At 41.9% G+C, this 20,207-nt stretch overlaps 1 protein-coding gene across 6 annotated transcripts in view; it reads right to left on the bottom strand.

The window, feature by feature from the left end:
• Nucleotides 1–20,207, bottom strand: part of FAM110B (family with sequence similarity 110 member B) — a 168,378-nt gene that overhangs the window by 61,264 nt on the left and 86,907 nt on the right. Inside the window, exons 1-2 of one of the 6 annotated variants that reach the window (XM_058275551.2) lie at nucleotides 18,296–18,586; nucleotides 13,058–13,149 (exon numbers count right to left, since the gene is read on the bottom strand). The exons of 1 other annotated variant lie outside the window; for it this stretch is intronic. The gene's annotated coding sequence lies outside the window, so the exon portion shown is untranslated. Of the gene's footprint in view, nucleotides 1–13,057; nucleotides 13,150–18,133; nucleotides 18,587–20,207 lie in introns of those variants that run through there. 4 more of the 6 variants (XM_004484341.5, XR_011645624.1, XM_004484342.4 and 1 more) reach the window with 4 other exon arrangements.

Here is a 20,207-nt window from a genome sequence, read left to right as displayed (position 1 = left end):
GAATTCATACTACAGATCCATAAAGAATACAATTTTTTGAAAGACATCACCTGGGAAAAATGTTTTTAAAATAAAAATTAGTTTCAATAGCAACATCTATGAACTTCTAAAAGATAATCTGTTGATCTAAAAACAAATAAGGGATATGTGAATTTTTATGAAGAATAACTCAAACGAAGAAGTAAAGTTTTTCATTTCCCAGGACCACATCACTACATGTTAGGCTGTTTATGGTTATTCCCCAGTGGATGTCTTTCCAAAATTCCATAATAATCCTGAAGGATAAAACCCTTATTTTGCTCTTAACCCATTTATCACACCAAAGAGAACAATTCCAAAGTACAATGAGAGCTGCTAATAGGAGGAAGAAAAAAAAAAGACAAGAGAAGGAAAAGTACGTTGGATAATACAAAGTAATGGCTTTGAGCTTGGATTCTATTATATTTTTTACGGAAAACAAAATCCATAAAACTAAGGCATCAACAAATAAACCACCACAAAACTAGATTCCTGTGACTCTTAAGGTACCATGTTTTAAGTACAACTGACTAAATCAGCAGTCAAATATAAGAATTAAACATTTCAATATAACTCCCCAACGCAGATGACAATTTTTGATAAACAGAAATCTCCTTTTCCTCAGAAAAGGAGAAATTCTAGCTCAGCCAGAGATGACCTTCCAAGGGACAAAATATTTTATGATCCTTGTACACTGAAGTTTGCCGATCCATGCAGATGATGCAAACTGGCAGCATCTGATAGGCAGATTAAGACCACCTATTTGAAGTCAAATAAAACCACTCATCTGTGAAGGTTTTTATTTTAGCTTCTCATTGCCCTTTTGTTGGACCATTTGATTGTCACCCTAAAACTTCAAAGCTTTACTGCAAAGCTTTCAGCACAGCTCAAGGAACATTCATGACCCTAGCCTCGAATCCTGTCAAAAGGGAATACTTATGTACAGGAGAATATAAAACTGTTGTAACAAAAAAAAAACGTCGTGGATTTACAAGGGATCGAGTTTATAAGGCAGCAAGCTGATATGTATGGGTTTCACCTTGTTAGGTCCTCTGATGAAACAGCTAGTACTAAAAGCAGAAAAATCTATCCTGGACAGGTGTTGAACAACGAATCACTTCACCTTGGTAACTCAGTTCTAACTGCTTCCCTATCTCCTCTCACTCTAAAGATGTCACTGCATCAAGAAAGAGGGCCTTACTCTGAAGCTTTGTTCTGTTTTAACTTGAGTACAAATTCTAGGGCATACAATCAATCACTCAAGAAGTTGAGAAAATGAAAGAAACATAATTTGGCTTATTAAATTAAGTCTTGATAATCATAGAATCCCATGAAAGAAGCATATACAACTGTCCCACTCAACTCTCTTCCCAAACCACAGAAAATACAGAACATTATATTACAGAAAGAAGGGGGAACACATCACTGAATTCAGAATTTAAATGTGAAAGAAAGAGAAGTCTACCTAGAAATGTCATTTTACTATAACTGTTCTCAACTAGATATATTACTTGAAAACATCACTGGTGCCCTAAAGGAATTGGGAATTTATCAAACTGGCAAAATAATGAAGACAGCTGTCTAGTAACTGGAGAAGAGGGAAGATTCCTTTATTTGGTCTATTTCTTCATTTATTTCTTATGGATGAGGGAAATATATTAGGATGGATTTTTCCTCCACTACGGGTAGAATTAGGGTAGGAATGAGTTTAGAACATCAGAGGGACTCTATTTTTGAACAGACTCACCAAATATATATATATACACACACACATACTTCAGTGAGATTTAATGAACAAAATATTGTGACTACCCTTTAAAATTAATTTTGAAATAGTTACAATCCTAGCATAATCACAATAGGGGGGATATAAGTAAAATTTAGATATTCTGTGCATTAATAAACACATATGCCATAATAGAATTTCTTTATTTCATTTAGCTTCATTTTAGAAAACATTGGGCCCCTTCCATGAGTCGGGCACTATGATCTAAGCAGGGGGGCTATAAAATGATTGAAATATGGTCTCAGTCTTTGAGGAGAACACAAATGAGGGAGAGAAAGTGATATCATTTGAATGGAAAGGATCTGATAAGGGCAGTGATGGAGATACAAACGAGAAGGCATACATACCGAGAGCTCCAGGGTTAAATGGAGACATCATGGAAGAAATGAGCTGATTCTTAAAGCCCCAAGAAATGGACTCATAGAACTCAAGCCCAGAGACCTAACAGGATTTAGTATTTACAGGGGCTGTAGTCCTTTCCCAGTCTTAGAGGGGAATGCTGTAAGGGGGGCCAACAAAGGGGGAGATGTTGACAGACCATCATGGGAAATCTTTTATCTAAGTTAAAGGGTCTAAACTCAACCCTCTAAGTTAAGTCATAGGAGCCAAGGAGCAGGGAGCTAGGTGATGGTTAAAGTCACTCATGCTCACTCAAGTATGGAAAATAGAGCTGAGTGAGAAAAGACCAGAGACCAGGAGAGCAGGAAAACTCCAGACAAGGTACAACCTGGCGTGGAACTAGACATTAGGGAGTTTTACTTCTGGGCAGGTCACTTGGCCTGGCCCAACAATTACATTTTCAGAAAGCCGCCAATTAATTTTTTAAGTCAAATCATATTTTCCAATTGCCGATCTACTCATGTTTACATTAATTTCCTTGATCTTTTTAATTGGCACTGGCCCCTAAAGGCTAGAGCTTAGAGTGTAATAAGAATCTCGACATTCAGTAGTCTTCAAAGTATTTATTAGCTGCAGGCACTCTCCCTAAAGTGAAGGTTTTGTGGAACGTTGATATGTAAAAGAGCTGTATGGGCTGAAGCAGAGCCCCAAAACTTACCCCCCTAAGAGCCTCAGAACCCCTAGGGCCCCGGGAACAGAGTTTGGATACCAACAATATAGTTTAATCCATTCATTCTACAGTGAAGCCAATGAGATCCAAATTATAGGCAGATGTTTGGGTGAGGAGTCAGAAGAGTGGAAGGAAACAGGCGGGCTCCACACTGGCCTATCCAGCGATGAGCCTCGTTACTTTGAGAAGTCACTTCCCTCTGTTTCTGCCGCCTCTTCGATAAAATTGAGTTACTCTTCCCCCCGCTCCCCTCAAGGCTGCTGAGTGAAAGTGCTTATCAGTCAGCACACTTTGGTGAGGTGGTCAAGGGTGCAGAGCTTGGGCTCGAATCTTGCTCCATTTTTACGTGCTAGGTCCCAGCAGGCCTAACCACCACCATCTGTTTTGTGAGACTTAAATGAGATGCTGCACAGAAGGGGTTTCGTACCTTCACTTAGGAAGAACCTTAACCCTGGGAAGCACCAAAATAAGGGTTAAGCAAAACCCCAGCATTTGTGAACACCATGTGACCAATTACACTGAGCTATGAGTCCCTTAATATTTTGTTTTTACACCAACATTGAAATGTACCCTTCGAGCATTATCATCTGTACAAGTATGGAGACTGGAAACAAAGGTGCATTTATAAGGTATTTTACATATCCAGCAATACTGCATGCGTTTAGAACAGAAGCAGAACTCTCCATGAAATATCCATGGAATCGCATGGTGACCCTACTACTAAAGAGGCTAAGTGCCGACACAGCGGTAGCTTATTAGTTTGTGACAGACGCACACATCAGAGCATCCTTGGAAACCAGATTTCGATAGCCTTAAATAACTTCCAAATATAAATTTGGAAATCTTTTGGAAATAGTTTTCAAAGATAAAATACCTATTGGACACAAACATCTAATAATCGTAAAATACTCAGAAACATCATTCCATTTTTAAAAAAATATCTGGCAAACAGATACAAGGGCAAGTATCATCATCAAAGTACAATTAGACACAATAAAATCCTAAATGGCCTAAAATGTCTACAAATGATCTCTTCATTTACTGTTTCATAATGGACAGTAAATAATATGAATATTATTGTTTTTCTTTATCATCCTTAGCATCTTAATTGAATGCTGGGAGTGGCTTGGAGCTCTGGACTCTGGAAAAACACGTTTTTAATCTTAAACCAGTACTGTGGATGTGAACTCTTATAAACAGAGCTATTGAAGGGATTATTTCAGCTAATGTGTGGTCCAACTGAATCAGGATGGGTCTTAATCGTGTGCTGAAGGCCTGATAGTGAAGGTCATGGAGAGAGAAAAGCCAGAGCGAGTAGCCAGAAGCTGAAAGTCAGCGGAACCCGGATGAGGAGAAGCCAGGAGAGGCGGCCACATGGGCTGCCATGTGATAAAGCAGCCAAGGACCAAGGACCACTGGCAGCCAGCCCCGGGATGCCAGTCTTCCGAGAGAAAGACCACCTTGATGACACCTTGATTTTGGACGGCCCCTAGCCTCAAAACTGTACGCCAATAAATTCCTGTCTGTAAGCCAAACCAATGCACGGTATTTGATTTAGCAGTGAGGAATCTACAACAAATGCCAAGGGTACTAATTGAGGCAACTTACTTGGGCCTAGCACTCTAGACACTACTTGAGGACTGAATCTATTATACACAGACGATGAACAATGCGTGGTGGAGAACGCTATATGTGAAAACAGAAACAAAACATCAACACAGAAGCAGAATGCAGTCCATTATGTAATAGGGACATGGGACTAGGGAAGCAAAGTAAAGAAAATATACATCTGGCAAGGGAGAAGCCTGCAGGGAGAGAGTGAATACAGCCCGAAAATGCTTTATAAATAAATCTAATAAATGTGCCAGGTGTATTCAAGGAGAATTCATTATACTCTCTAAAAATTCTTAACATGAGGCTTTTTTTAGGCCCGAGTTCAACGCATGCACCTTCTGGTTTGTGATGAGCCACTGGTCAAATTCTCAAATAGAAATCTACAAGTATAACAACATCCAAGATTTTATGGTAGGTAGAATGAAACAAAATGACTTATTACAACAGAAAAATATTCTTTTCCTTAAAAGCACAGCATGAAATGTTGAACTATGAATGAAACTAGGAAAGCAACAGAAAATAAAGCTCTGCCTTTTCTTTATTCCCCCCTTAGGTACTGCCATGTTTACAGGAAGGAAGAAGAACCCTCGAGAAAGAGGCCCAGGAATCAGTGGGCTGGTAGAATAAAGTAATTAATGCATTCTCTTTGCAGTACTGGTGACCTGCCTGCCCCACCCCTGTATTTCCAGGCTGATGCACCTTGTTAGAAGCATCTGGGAAAGAGTCTTGGGAGAATACAGGATGCAAGTTACTCCTGGTGCCATGCTTTGAAGCCAATGCTACTGGCAGGGGAAAAGAAAAAAGGCATATGGTCATTCTCCTAGGAGTTACATAAAAATCTCTGCTGGCATCGGAGAAGAACCTCTTGGAAAGCAATCCACGTTAATAAGTGAAGGGCAAAGCTTCACAACCCCCTCTTTACCTGGGGTGGCGGTAGAAAGTTGTAGGTTTTAAGGTATTAAGCTTTTCCATGAAAAACAGGTTTAAAAAATTAAATTGAGATTCACATCCACTGCTAACTGAGATGGAAGGAAAGCACACAGAATCTTACAAACTCACTTAAAAATCAGAAATTCTAGCACGAATTATTTGGAGGCCAGCTACCATTAAAGCAATACTTGAAAATACTTTGTTCCACTCTTAGGTGAATTCCACATCATCAGTAGAGCCCGCCAACTCCTTTTTTCTTCCACTCTATAGAATTCTCATGCCCGCCAACAAGGCCTCACAAGGTCACCTCTGGAGGATCCCTGATGTTCAGGAGAGATGCACTTGAGACTTCTGAGAAGATGGAGACTAGACCCCAGGCATTCACTAGTTTGAATTATAGATTAGAATCTACAATTTAGTAATAGGATCTTCTATTTGTTGCAGATCTGAGCTCCCAATAAATTAGACACAGCATGCTCTCACTTAACCAGAGCTCTGATTCTGGCTAAAGCCTTTGGCTCCTTTGGATCTCCTCATATTTTCTTTACTTTCAACTTTAGCACTCTTATTCGCTACCCTTCTCAGACTGATTTTTCTAATACAAAGTTTATATCCCTTCACAAGAATGACTGAGAAAGTCAGCTGGAAAAGGTTTCTTAATCTCCATTAAATCCCCAGGTACACTAGGCTCTGAATAAATACTTTTCTGGTGGAGAGAATGAATGGATTAACACCGCAGACAGAACTTGAGTTCCAAATGTGATCAGTGGCGGTGGGTGGCTCTCCCTCCCTCTTGCTTATTGGCTATGACCTGGAATCATTTGATTCGACAGCTCCCCAAGTTCACAGAATTGAGACAAATATTGAATTTGGGGTTAATCCCGAATACTTGAATCCTGAATGTGGACTCTGTGAATCTTTAGGGAACACTGAATTAGAGCCAAAAAAGAAAACTGAATGTAAAACTGAATGTTGTAAACAAAACCATCTTTTAAATGCAGTTGAAGAGTAAAAGAGACAATTATGCTTTGATTGTTCTGGAGTTCGACTAGCTTCAAGTTTAAGCTCAAGTTCTCATAATACTCTACCAAAATGTTCACAGGAACCAGCTGAGAGCAACCCAATCCAAAAATTTGTTTTCCTCTTTTGTTTCTGATTTCTTTTTCTCCTTCCATTTTTCATCTCTCTCTCTTTCAGTGAAATGATCACACTAACCCTGCTAATCCCTCTGCCCTCCCCCTGCCACGCTGCTATCTCTCATTATCTGAAGATGCTGCCAGCAGAGTGTGTGGGAGGCAGTGATTAAACAGGCAGGTGAGACACTGCTAGATGAGAAATCTGTAGTGACTTTCCCTCATATGCACAAAAAAGCCCTCTGATCCTATTAAATTCCACAAACATACTCTAATCCTCAACAGTCTGAAAAAATTCTGCGTTGGAGTCTAACAAGTCAGAGTTTAAGACCTGATTCCTACCCTCAAATTGCTTATAATCTACTAAAAGAAGCAGAAGAAACTCTGTATAAACTAAAATCAGATTATAAATGCCCTTTCATGGAGACTATTTTTTAACGGACAATGAGAACTCAGGAGGTAAGTTCTGGGAAAAAAAGGCAATTTAAGGACAAGAAAAGGTTTCACACAGGAGGTGACATTGGAACGGGGTCTTCAAAAATGAGTGGAATGTGATCATTTCTCTCTGCAGTGCTTCTTGCTTGTAAGCAGGTCTGTTTTACCTTCCAAGAGATGCTGTTATTTTCCTCCTGATTGCATTTTCTATTTGGATGTCAGTGTACTATGAATATATAAGAACTGACTATAGCTTGCAATTCTGTGCTGTTGACCAAAACTGTTATCTTCATGACGGGTTTCCCAGGATGGTAAATAACTTCCTTCCTCTTCAGAAACTTCAACGACAGAACACTGTTTATGCTGCAAAATGATCTAACATCCCCTTTCTGATTTCACCCACAGTCCATGTTCTTGCCACATGGCAAAAACCCACTGCCAAGGGGGATTCCTGAGGGACCAGGGATGTCACTGGGTATTTATTTGCCCACTCCAACATTTGAGAGCCTGTGTTCTATGTGTTAAGGGCAACATTTTAGATGAATTTATCATATAGTTTAGGAAATAAATATATGCATAAATAAAATTGCAAATAACATCAAGACTACTTATAAATGTATATGGTAATACGTACATACAGCAGACTGACCTTAACCCTCACCCCAAACTTTAGACCTCAACCTCAACCCCAACTTTTGGAGGATGAAGTTCACTCTGCCTGCTGCCTTGGCCTGAACCAGTTAGGTCTGAAAAATTCTCTAGTTCCAAAGCTGACTCCATGGCGCTGAGGAATGGAGGCTACTCAGTGGTTTCTTCATAAAAACTGACATTTGGGCAGCTTCTTGCTCCTTCTGGCACTCATGTAATGAGCTATCCTAAAAGTCCAATCTGGTTCCAAGGATCACACCTAGTTAATTCCAATCTCTTGCCAGCTCATTCCTTTTTCTAGTGGAAGGAGCTGCCTATAAAGCTTCCTACTATACCATTTTGCAACTGCACCCTCTCCTAAGTTGTAAAGAAACGCATTGCATAAAATTTGCTGACTGTGTGAAAGAATAGTAAAAATGGGTTGGATTTTGCTCAAAATGCCCAATTTTTTTTTTTAAAGGAAAAAGGAACTTTTGACATTGGCTTTATTTTCTGAATCCCAAAGAGTAAAAGACTGTGTTCTTGAACTAATCCATCCCTTTGGATATTGGACCCTTTGGATTGGTCTACGCCCGTGAGACATGACTCAGGTGGTATCTCTGCCCTCTTATTAGAGCTTTATATAAACGGAGACACATGCACAGAGACAGAGAACACCATTTTTGACCTTGCCACGTGAGAGAGGACTGAAGGATCACTAGCAGCCAAAGCTTAAGCACACAGCCCCCAAGAGGCTGGGCTCATAGATCAGCGAAAGGCTGGAGAGATGAGCCATATGCCTGATAACCCTCAGCTGAACTCGGGGAGGAAGAGCTGAGACTGAGAGAGGAGATCCGCAAAGAGTCACACCCTATGCCTGGCTGCCCACAGCTGAGCTGCAGGAGATGGCAGATTCCAAGGGCAAGGCAGGGACATTGGCAGAAATTGGCTGCCATCTTCACCAAGTGGCAGGACACCAGGATCACCAGTAGCTGACCTTGATGAGGAAGTATCTCTGATGGTGCCTTGCTTTGGACATTTTGCAGCCTCAGAATTGTAAGCTTTTACCCCAAATGAAATTCCCATTACGAAAGCCAACACATTTCTGGTACTTTGCATCAGCAGCCCTGTGGCCAACTAATATCCTAGGTATGAGATTTAACCTCTCTGACTCTTGCTTTCTCCATCTACAAATGAAGATCCTACTTCCTTCCCTGCAGGGCAGGTGAAGACAGAAGGTGAGGTATGAAAGCCTCTGCACAGTCCTCACAGACCAGCACTTCTGTGGATGACGACGTAACTCCCTGCCCTCTGATCTTTGTAAGAAAAGGAATGATGACATTGACAATCAACCAACTTATACTGTAATAGCCATTAATAATTTACAATGACAAAAATGCCTGTGTATACACACAAATGACAGCATTTGCCTTCCATCTGAAAGAGAAAACAGCATTTTAAATTTGCTAAATTTAATAGGTAGTTTAACAATTTAAATTGCAATCAATAGCGGACTCTCGAACTTCATAATAAATGTGCTAAATCCTCACTAGCACAATTATACTTCCTTTCTGAATACAGGCATATTTTATTTTAGAAAGGGGAAATATCCCTATATCTATTCTATCAAAATTTCTGTGAGTAAGGAGAATAAAACACCTGAAACATCAGCTGCTTTTCCCAGTGAGTACTCTGTCCTCCCCCTCCTCTTGGTGGGCTCTGTTAGACTGCACAGTGGGCTCATTTCCATGACGGACTTTCCCCAGTTCCTGAGCAGACCTTGTTCAAGGTCAGCTGAGCTGGCCTTGGTGCAGCCACACCTGACTGGTTGGTAGAACCTGAGCTCTGAGTCATTCACTTGGCAAAGTGCTGAACTGAGAAGAGGCCGAAGTGACATGTGCTGGCACGAAAGGCGAATGAGTCACGGACAAATTACAAACCACTCATTACAGAGAGATCAGCTTTAGGAAATGTCAAATTGGAAAAAAAGGTGTTTGGGGAAAACTAGCATGTAGTTTTGGTCAGGGCCATTGAACACAGAGGAAATGTGCAAAGGGTTGTTTTTGCTCCTAGCAATTTCTCAAGCAACCAGCACTCACGATACAAAAGAACAAAAATCTGTGCCAGGGAAGTTCAAGTATTTGAAAGAGGAAACTTTCAAGGAGAAACTGTCGATTACTTAGGTTTGTATTAAGGTATTAACAAGAAACTAAAAACAAGGGAAACTTCTAACTTATTTCCTGAAAGTGAGATCATGTGCCTCATGCACAGAAGTCAGTATTTGTGTATTCCTTATACATGTATAACTCCAGAGGTCTCGTAAGGTTTGGCCGAAAGAATGTCATTTCATATCATGCCATCATTTTCCGTTCTAGTTTTATTAAACAAGAGGCCACTTAAAAATGTCCCGGCTCGTACTCTAAAAACAAAGTACAGTTATCCCTTCCACATTGCGACTTTCCCCATTGCAGTTTCGATGTATCATGGGGCAGCATAAGTAATTAAATGGGAATTTTTTGGGGGAGTTTTGTGGAAGCTGTAGATGACACATGAAGCCCAGAAGACAATGAAGAAAAAGTTTAGAAATTCAGAAATGTACAAAATACACATATAATATTGTATAATATTGCCTATGACCAAATACTTAATCCAAATTTTACAATAAGGTACTGTAAACACCCCATAAAAGAAAAAGAAAAAATTCAGACTTTTTCTCTGGTAAGAAGGGAGGGTCAAAAAATTTTACACAGGTTTTTCGGATTGCCAGGGCGCCGTGCCCCTAATCCCCATGAGGTGGAAGGGGTGACTCTAGCCCTAGATGCACGTATTACGGAGCAGTGACAACACTTAACGGCAATAATAATGCACATGTATTTTTAAGGCTGCTAATCTGTACTTTCAGAACTTAGAAAAGAATAAAGTTTCAATGAACTTTAAATGAAATAATAGCCCCAAACAGACAAAAACGTGAATATAGATAAAACACAAATTATGTTTAGAGTGTATATGCCTTTTTAAGTGTTTTTATCCTATTTTGGGGAAAAACTGATGCAAAAACAACTCAAAGTAACTTGCACACAGTTATCTGACATTATTTGAGAATTAGACACAGCGGCTAAGATTTAGTTTCTCTTTATTTTGCACTTCAATCTACTGAAGTTATTTTGACGTTTATTGTTATTAGAATCTCACATATCTGATGGCATAAATTCAGGATGTTTCTAAAGCAGTTTACACTGACAGGAAACAGTAATTCAATAAAGGTAAACTAGGCACAAAACGGGAATAAGACTACAACCCAGCAGGCACTGTATTAATGAGTTCCATGGTTGAATCCTTTCTAATTTTCCTGACTTTAGATCTACCTAAAAAATTATATTGCTAGAGCTCAAGACAGTAAATGCCTCTGAAGATAACCGACTGTCTTCTTCAGACAGTTTGTACTGTGGGAGAAAGGGGATCCCCACTTCTTGAGTGCCCAAAGCGTGCCAGCGCCTCCCCCAGCTATGCCATATAACTCTCTTAACGTCCCTACCAGCTTGCTGCCATTGTTTTTCTTATGTAGCATCTGGGAAACTGAGGCTCAGAGAAGTGAAGTGACCTGCCTTAGTTCCTGCGCACAGTGAGTGAGTGACAGAAGTGAGATTAAACCCACAACTTCTGAAGTCCCCAGTTTGTTCCTGGTCGTCAGGGCTACAGACCGAAGGGCAGTTGGCAGCCCGCCTTGTAAGCGGAAACACTAGGTAGCCGTGTGCGAGGAAAATGGGGATAAGCAGGTATCTCGAGAGGGTCCAAACTGTCCCGTTTGCTCAGGACAGACCCAGTTTTGGCTCTGAGAGTCCTGGGTCCCTGGAAACCACTCAGCTCCAGGCAGACAGGGATGGGTCTGCCTGGACCGGGGGTTCTTAACCACGTTCTACGGATCCCCAAGGGGTCCATGGAAAGCGCCTGAATTGAAAAAACTCAGCTGACACTCTTCATTTTCCCTGACCTCTAACTGAAATCTAGCATTTCCTTCACATACAAATGTATGCAATAAATAAATTACAGTAGTATTCATTTCACCTGACTGGCAAAGGGGTCCATGGAACAAAAAGGGCGAAGAACCCCTGTCCTAGACCCACGTAAAGCGGAGGACACGGGCCCAGTGTAAAGGTGTTTGCCACTAAATCCACCTGTGCTCAGGGGCAATTCCACAACCTCTGCTGTAGGAAGGCCTGGGGAGGGGAGACCCTGAGGTTTCCTTCCAGCCAAGAGGGGCCCCGGGCTCTTCCACCCCAACTTCTCCCATCTATGATGAGGAGACGAGGTAAAGTAAGTGGCAATAAGGGTGCCAGATTCCAGGGCGCAGCTCAGGCAGGAAGGGGAAATTGTCTGCTCACTCTTTAATCCTTCTCTCTCCGCAGATTGCAGAATTCCACCTGCCACAGGAGAATTCTTATTTGTCAGCCTAAGTTAGATTCTGAGGTTCCTGGAGAGCAGTAAGACCTGCCTCATGACATTCTGCACACTGAATGATAACGAAGAGGCACACGCCTGGCACACTGTGAGCCACCGTAGGCTGCACGTGGCTGCTGGAAAGGAGGCTGAGGGAGGTCCTCCAGCAAAGGAGAGCGTGCAGTCACTGGACCATGCATGCTCAGAGAGTGTCTTTACATTCCTCAAAGCGCCTCCGACAAAGCCAGCTGAAGAACTGCTTCCTAAATACCCCCAAGCCCTCGCTCTGTGATGCACAGCTCTCAGACCCTCTGAAATGCAGATATTGCATACGGTTCATCTACTTCCTCAGCTCCTCCATGGGAAGACTAATCTGGCTATAAGAGGAGACCCGGACAGGACCTTTCCAGACTCTTCACTGGCTTCTGGGGCCAGAGAGGAAGCCCAGGCGTGGTGTGCAGGTGCAGCCAAGCACAGTGGGGTCTGTTCTATGCCACCCACGCCACCCGCCCGGACCCTGTCCCTTTCAGGCAGTTTATGTTCTGTCCTCTTTCTGAGACCACCCGGCAAAAATCTTCCCAGACCAACTCCCAGGTCACACCATGTGAGCTGTCTGCAAACACCATCACATTCTCCAACCAAAGATGAAGCACTTCTCATCAAGAGTGTTAAGGTTTAAAATTTTTCATTTGTCTTCAAATCTACACCCACGATAGGCACCTTCAAAATACTTCGGAGACTGCCGATAAAGATACCACAGCAATGAAAAACATAGCTCACAGATATGGAGAAGGCATATCACGGAAATTCTTAGAAATATCCAGCTGCAACGAATGATGTTCAGGTCTCTGGGTCCACCTCAAAAGCAGGGATGTCTTAAAAGCTGGCGAGCAAGTATCTGCCAGCGAGCAAAACACCTCGACATGTTTGTCTGAATGTAATAATGGTAAGGTTTTCAGAATCCTTGCCTTCTGATCAGGAGGGAGCAAAGTCAAGCAACATACTTACTTGAAAGGGGACTGAGTATTTTACGGATGGCAGGCAGATGTCATAGGGAATCCTTTTCTTAAAGTACTATCTGTAGCATGGAGTATCTAAAACTAGAAAAAAATAAGATTGCTATCACCTTCTTTGACAAAAATAGGCATGCTCTTAAATGTATTTGGCAAAAGAAAGTGATACTTTTTTTAAAAAAATCGGTCAACAAACTTTTAAAAAAATAGATAGCAAACATGTCAGTAAACCAAAGCGTGTTACAGATTTCACTGAGAAGCTGAGTGTTTTGCTTACCCCCACCTTTGTTCTATTCCCCCCACAAAGCCACAAAGGAGATATTTAACCACAGATAGCAATGGTATGGGAAAAAGAACACAAACATCAAGTGGTGAGAAATCACACAAATAAAGGTTTACATGATGTTATTTTTATTTCCAGAACTGCTGCTAAAATCCCAAGTCTGGGGCTACCCAGAGTGTGATAGAATGTTAGTGCTTCGAGAGGCCCTTGAGCCAGCTGCGTACACATGCCCCAGTTTTCAAAGCAGGAAACAGGCCCACTCAAGGCACGAACCCTCCGCTGGCTGGGGGCAGAGCTCTCAACGGCCTCAGGAGCACCCCTCACCTGCACTGTCAGGCTCCCATGCCCCAGCCATTCATTCATCCAAACCCTACTTGCTGAGCACTTTCTGTGGACCAAGGACCATTCAAGACTCTGGAGGTCAAGACCCAAATCGCTGACATCATGGAGTCTACATTCTGGAAAGGGAGATAAAACCAGAAACCCACAAGTAGAACAGATCATATCTCAGGCAAGTCCAGTGGAGATGATGACAATTGCTCAAAGGCCTGATGGCAGTGAGGGGTCAAGGCAGGAGCCTATCTGAGGAAGAGTTCTCAGGCAGGGGGATCAGCGAGGCTGAAGGCTCCGAGGCAGAGGTGCCCAGCACGTGGGGAGGTGGGGGGCACAGGAGGCACGTGTGGGTGCAGAAAAGGGCAAGAACAGAGGGCGGGAAACACTCAGCCCTAAGGCCAAGGCCGTGCCCATGGCAGGCGACCAGACCAAGGGAGAGCAAGTGACGTGGGCGGAGAAGAGGCTGCAAGGCAGAACCCTGGAGATCTTCTACTAATGAGGGTAGAGAGGAAGGAGACTGGGAAGGCACGACCAGATAGGAGGAAACCAGCCTGGCTGTGTGGGCAGGTCGGAGAGGGGCTGGGGCTGCGGGGAGCTCTTCAGGAGGGCACTGTCGATTCAGCGAGCAGGGGTGGGCTCAGGTCACTGGGAAACAGAAGGCTAATCTTTCCACAGGTTTCCAGAAGGTAAATATGCAAGCCTGACCAGGGTAAAACACTGTAGAATCAGGATCCACTGACTGCAGGGTGGCAGGAGCAGGAACATTTCACTGTTAGGAGATTTTATGGGCAGAAGCTCTAATGCAAGTCTGTGACCCTGAAAGTGAGCCTTCCCTCCAAAACTGGCAAGATTTAACATGCACCTAAATTCAATTAAATGAGAAAGAAAGGCAGAATGTCTTTGCAAAGAAAGGTTAAATGCCAGTGTTATGATCCAGGACCGAATTTTATAAGTTGGTCTTGAAGGAGCACTCACAAAATAAGCAACTTTCAAGAGTCAGCAGGTGCAAAGGCTAACTACTGGCAATGGAAAGATTGCCAAAAGCCATCACAAAATTACTTAGGGGACATGGGCAATGAAAGTGTTTTGTGATTCCTTCAAGATATATATTACTGAACATAATTTTAAAAAATTTCTCCAATTCCATGTGACACAAATATGTTAAAAATAATAATATTTTCATTCAACAATCTTCCTATATTCTGAGAAGATTAATGAGGAAGAAAAGAAAGGAGACTTGACATATATTACCCATCACCAATAGGATGGCAGGGTAAAAAGCAGGGGTTCTTAAGCTTTTTTGTTCCACAGTCCCCTTTGCGAGTCAGGTGAAAACCAAGGACCCTTACTAAGTCCACACTATACTCCACTGTATTATTATTAATACTAAGTCCACACTATATACTCCACTGTATTATTGTATATGTGTTATTTAATAAATATATTTCACCCACACCAACATGTCCCCACAAGAATGTCGTTTTGAATTTAAATTCAAGCCCACTGACCCCTTGTTAAGAAGCCCTGAACTAAGCCAATATAGGACAGGACACACATTTGTGGGCCACACCAACTCCGGCTTAGCCTTCCTGGGAACACCAGCGGAGGATGTGGTGTCATGCAGAGGGAAAGCATAAGCTCTGGATCCGGCGCCGCCTCTCTCCCTCTGAAGCCTTCCCTGGCTCTCACCCCCCAGGCTTTCTGAAGAACTGACAGCCTCCTTCCTATCACCCAGCCTGCCCCTGCTCATGCTCCCTCCACCCCTATCATCCATTTCTTTACCCATGACGCCTCCTAATAGGCTGCTGCCTGCAAGCAGGGACCATGTCTTCTTATATGCTCCTACTAAGGCTTGGCACGGAGCTCGGCACGCAGTGGGCTGCCTAATTACAGAATAAAATCATGAGTGAGAAAATGAATAAACATGCTCAGATGAAAGCCCTAATATCTCCGCAAAGGTTTTGCTAATTCAGGCAGCTTTACGAAGGTCAACGATGAAATGGATATCCATTGCCAAGGGTCGAGCTCTCTCCATTCCTCTGGGGTCACAGATGCCCAAGCGAACCAGCAGCCACCAGTAGAACTACTCGGCACTCTTGAGTCCAACAGCACGTACTGCCCGTCGCTCCCTGCTCTGCACAATTGCTTTTAGGCCTCGTTCAGCCAGTTGCTTGGTGGTCCATCATAGTCTATGTGGAATGACTCTGGGTTTTTAAACTGATTACCATTTTCCCCTCAGTGGTTTTAAGCCCCTAGGGGGAAATATCACTTATTACAGATAATGTTTTAATTATAAAATATTATGATTTTTATACTCTAGCTCATGCCAATTGACCTGATTGGTCAGAAATGTCATTCATAAATTGCCACAGAATTATGAGGAAAGGGGAAAACAATATTTTTACATGTCCAAGAAACTGATTTTTATTTTCTTGTCTCAGAAGGTTCTCCTGAATATACTTTTTTAAAAAGTTAAGATGTGATGCAGCTAAATGTAAAAGTGCATATTTTGTTACTTTGCCAAAACATAAATAACAAATGTCCCTTTAGTATAATCTTAAAAGATCCTTGGTGATCTCACAGTCCCAATGCATTACATAATATACACCTGTATTTATAGTTTACATTTTAAGTTCCTTCTAGACACAGAAAAGTCTTTAAGATCCATCCCTTGAAATCCAGATCACCTAAAACTACTTCCTATATCTTTATATTACCCACGATTCAATGAGCGTTATGCTCACAAAAGGATGTTTACGTTTATTTAAGGCTTTGACAGTGGGTTAAAAATAAAAGGTAAACAATTTTCCTTTGAAGCAGTCTGTTCCTTAGAAATTCTCTAGGAGCAAAGTAATTCAGTGAGTATTTCAAGAGATAAACAGAGACAAGCAGAGAGAGAGAATATGAATATTAAGGAATTTCATCAATTTTATTCTGCCCTAATGACTGTCCCAGAAGCCTAACTGTTGATATGCATAAAGGCTGCAGTAGGGAAGCACACCGGGCCAAGAATGAAAGAACAAAACAGAAGAGAAGATTCGGGACATTGAAGAAGAGCAGAATCACTCTGTCAGGAGCGCGGCCCCAGGCATGGCTCTGCATGCCCTCTTCTGAAATCCCCACGACGAGTGGTCTGTCTCAAGTGTGTCAAAATATGAAGTGTGTGCTCTCCGTGGACTGAGAGCTCCCATGCTCATTTCCTCAAAATCCTCAGACCCAAAACACTGCAACTGTTTAAGGTCATAGAGAGATCGGATTACCAAAAAAATACCAAACTTTCATTATATTTCCGTTTTTTCCTATAAAATTGCTAATTGAAGCAAATATTGCATCAGATGGTTTCTTTACACCTCGGGATGGACTAGGAAGGCATTTTGGGGTGGGAGAATGAGGCACAGTTAATATTCTTAAGTTTCACTCCACCAAAGAATATACTGAACCTCCCGCAAAATCAATATATAACCTCAGCAGGTATTTTAACAAAATGTTTAAACTGTCACATTTGACTTTTCCAGAGCAGGGAAGTAATTCCTGACAGGTTTCAGGTGCCAGCCGAGCCCTCGCTGACACCAGACGCAAGGTGGCAGCTGGTCAGCTGTAGCTCTGGTGACTCAATGCACAAGTTTCTGGACTACACAGTCTAAAATGGTAAAGAAACCAATTTTTAAGTTTGAGGACCAAAAAATGGGAGCAGGGAGCTCTTCTGGTGCAAAACAGCACACTCTGGAGAAGGTACACTGAAAGGCAACACTCGCCTTTCATCTGTTTGTTTTAAAGGCTAATAAGCCTTGCCTTTTAAAGCATGTTCCCCTCTGAATGGACCATCTTTATTATAGAATTTAAAATGATTTCTCACTTGATTTGGAAAACAACCAGGCAACCACTAGGATAAATAAAAAACGCTGTCAAACATCAGCAAAAGTAACTGGTAAGAACCCCACCTTCCTGAGATTTCATTTCAACTCCAAAAAGCAACATCCTGGCAAACAAAGACACGAGTCAAAAATTCTCTTTCAGGCACATCTCTCTATACAGCTCTAAATATGTCTGGCACAATGGGATATGCTAAACTTCTCTATATTAAAAAGGCTTAACGAGAACTACAGAAGGTGAAACAAAGAAAGCCATCCAAAATGAAGGCTGCACACATCTTGGAAGAAACAATAGCGTATTACTTCTCTCATTAAGACCCTGCAAGGAGGAGAGTCGCCGCCCTGTCCTAATTAGCGAGGGCTTCACTAAATCCCCCTTGATGGCTCATTATCCAGAAGAGGCAGGACTCAACAAAACAAAGTCCGCAGGGTCCTGAGGCGCACCTACCAAGACCCCTGAAATCGATGCCACATCGGGCTTTCCAGAAACAGAAAGCAACGAGCCGAAGAATTACTCCCAAGCACATGCACGCTTGCATCCAGGTAAAAACAATATCCCTCCCGGAACAGCGTAGCTGTTTACCTGCCAAGCCATCCCGGGGAGGACGCTGTTTCAGCAGGGAACGCTGGAGTACACAGGCTATTAACACAAGCCAGATCAAATTAAACAGATGACATGATGAACACTCTTCATTTCAGGCACTGGCCGCAGTTTCCGTGCTAGATAAAGACTTAGAGTAATTACCATAAACTGCAACTCCTCCGCGGACCACCTCCCGCAGCCAGCAGCCTTAACCAGCAATGCCCCACAACAAAGACGAACGCCTTCTCCTCTGTGCTTTCTTCAGCCTTGCCAGCTAAGTACCTCCACCGTTGCAAGAACACAGTACAGAACCTCTGTATCTATGTCTCTAATGCAGCATAAAGATTACTGTGGAAACCTATCAGATGGGCGAGCAGCACCGTCAACAGCCAATGAGGAAAAGGCCCATGCCGAAGAATCCAGCACATGCTCTATGAGGCACAGCCTGCGACCAGTGTTGAGCAGGCTGCTAATCTAATTATAGCTAGTTTGCTAGCACCCAGCTATGGGGGCAAATTTGCACAGGAGCAAATGAAATTTTAATAATTAGATCCCACCGACAAGTGCATCTTACTTTCCTGTCGTTTTGAGGATTAATGTATCACTTTGTAAACTGTAAGTGATCTTTAAAGTGCATTCTTGTTCTTTTTTCCCCAATCAAAAAAAAAAATGTGTTAAATCAATGCATAGTACTATCAGTTTATTTAAATTTAACAGATTCCAGTATGGAGGAATAAATACAAAATCCATACAGCGAAGATATTAGCAGTCAAGCTCAAAAATCCAAGTGTCCTTTTATTTCACTCATTTGCAACTGGCCAGTTATTTGTCATAAAGTGCAAATTCATCTCTCTTCAATAGTTAGAAATACCAATGCAAATTGTCATCCACAGTGGAAAAGCGTAATCTTGATTACAGTGATCAATAATAATTGAGAGCTACAAGGGACTGAAAAGGCAGCTTAGAAATCACCGTAAAGGCCACAAGTTAAGAAATAAGAAACTGGCTCCAGCAGCCAAGTCTTTGTAAGAGGCAGAGGGATGCTCAAGTAAAAAGCATGGACTCTGCAGCCAGGCCACCTGGGTTTGACTCCTGGATCCATTAATTTCTGTGTGACCTTGGATGAATGACTGAACTTCCCTGGGGCTCAGATAACAAAAGGGGCCACTTAGCAAAGTGCCTGGCACAGAGGGAGTTCGGACTAACTGGGATCTATTATTAATAGTAGCGCTCTTTTCATGACATCACTTCGTCTCCTTTTTTTCAAGTATCCCATGACTCAAGAGAAGTATCTGAGCACGTCTCTGAGTTGTACAGCTTTGTGCAGAAACATCAGTTAGACATAATTAATGACAACAAGCCTGTGGCAGTCTCGATGAATCCCAAAACACCACTCCTGGTACTCACTGTGGAAGGAAAATTATTTCATTTACTTGAATTTGGACACGTATTTGCCAATAATGTCCTTTGATTCTATACTGAACTGATCTTAAAAGGAACTTTCAGGAAATGAGCTTTTAGTTTTGTTTCACTAACAATTTGATGTATTATTACATCTGTCTGTAAAGTGTTTTCTGTGAAATATAAGTTAGGGAAAGTCTGTGATGAGGACAAGTTTGATTTACTCTAAAATGGCAAAGGTAAAAGAGAGAGGAAAGAAGTCAGCTAAATCAAATGCCACCTTCAGCCCCACATTCTAATCATGTTATTTTCCCTTAAAGTAATTTCTTTTTCTCAATACATTCTACAGAGTTACCATCCTGGGCCGCTACTAATCAAATCAGTTAATCAGTTGAACTTTTTTTTTTTTTTTGGTAATTCTCAATTGATATGTTAACCAGTCAAGTCCAAGTCAATGATAAAATTCAAACTTCTCATTTCTGTAGTTTTGCTTTTAGGTGGAAACCTTTACAAAAGGCCAACACACTCACCAGGCAGTATGATTTGCTTCAAGGGGCCAAATATTCCCAGGGATTAATTAGTACCCACGGAAAAGGAATACCGACAAAACGATATCTCATCCTTCGATCTTTGTGTACCACGAATTGTTTGGGATATAAACTTGTGAAAGGAA

This window comes from Dasypus novemcinctus, chromosome 14, assembly GCF_030445035.2.
Source record: "Dasypus novemcinctus isolate mDasNov1 chromosome 14, mDasNov1.1.hap2, whole genome shotgun sequence".
NCBI classification, from domain to species: Eukaryota; Metazoa; Chordata; class Mammalia; order Cingulata; family Dasypodidae; genus Dasypus; species Dasypus novemcinctus.
Note: the sequence above shows the minus strand (reverse complement) of the source record. Positions and strands in the feature narration are given on the sequence as shown.